Source organism: Sinocyclocheilus anshuiensis, unplaced genomic scaffold (genome assembly GCF_001515605.1).
Source record: "Sinocyclocheilus anshuiensis isolate Anshui unplaced genomic scaffold, SAMN03320099.WGS_v1.1 scaffold328, whole genome shotgun sequence".
NCBI classification, from domain to species: domain Eukaryota; kingdom Metazoa; phylum Chordata; class Actinopteri; order Cypriniformes; family Cyprinidae; genus Sinocyclocheilus; species Sinocyclocheilus anshuiensis.
The window spans coordinates 1,927,823-1,928,847 of record NW_015558621.1 but is presented as its reverse complement, the minus strand read 5'-3'; the positions used below and the strand labels follow the sequence as shown (position 1 = coordinate 1,928,847).

Genomic DNA, 1,025 nt, shown 5'->3' with positions numbered 1-1,025 from the left:
TAATTTTTATAACAGCAATTTATCATTTATTTTCTCTTCATGGTCATGGAAGCATATTGTTATCATCAAAGTGATTTTATGTGCAGAAAGATTAGTGCATTCTTGTTTGAAAAACAATTGCATTGCATTCCTAGCAGGTCAGTTCCATTAAAGTAAGGTCACTAAGAAGTTTTCTCAGCACTTAATAGGTTGCCACAAACCATAAAAAAGACCATTTGCATAGTTGGAGTGCAGCCTGCCTGTTTCTGTCATCTGCCTTGGTGGTCGCAGAGCGCTCGGACCCCCATCTAACTCACTCGGCACAGTGTCTACATGTATTTACTGGTGACTGTTGCGAAATATTTGGATGGGAGTCCTTACTCTAGACTCCAGCTCTGCTCTGCTTTTGATGCCCTGATTTTAGGGACAAAAGGGAACTGAGTAGCGTTCTTCTCTGCTAGGCAGTAACCTTGGAAACCAGGGGCCAAAACAGGACCCCTGACCTATAGAGTCACAGCCCATTGTGGGAGTGGCTCTTAAGTGGAACTGGTCAGAGGGCGTGAAGCTCCTCCGCGGGTCTCACATCTCCTTTCAGCGGCACAGAATGCATTAATGGGGTGTCTAACAACATGAAACTACACTTAGGGTGGCTTTTAGACAAGGCAGTTGGACAGCTGACAGTTGATTGCTTCTTGTGCAATTCACTGAATGTTCTTAGTGTGCATGCAAACAGAGCTACAAATACAAGCCATTGGGTTAGGGCTTTATTTTTAGGGGTTTCGACTGTTCTGTTTGGTTGTCACCTTGCAGAAAACGTACATGACAGCTGTCGGATGAGACTAGTAGTAGTAGAAGCTCCCGTCCAGGCAGAAGATCTGGCACTAACTGTCATGCCATCCTTGACCTGCACTGCTGAATATGTCCATTGTTAAAGGGGTCATATGATGCTTTTTTAAAGATCATTATTTTGTGTATTTGGTGTAACAGAATATGTTGACATGCTTTAATGTTCAAAAAACACATTATTTTTCAAATACTGTACATTA

General features: G+C 42.4%; 1 protein-coding gene across 1 annotated transcript in view; it reads left to right on the top strand.

The window, feature by feature from the left end:
- LOC107680605 (NEDD4-binding protein 3 homolog) overlaps window positions 1-1,025 on the top strand; it is a 28,323-nt gene that overhangs the window by 773 nt on the left and 26,525 nt on the right. The window lies entirely within an intron of this gene.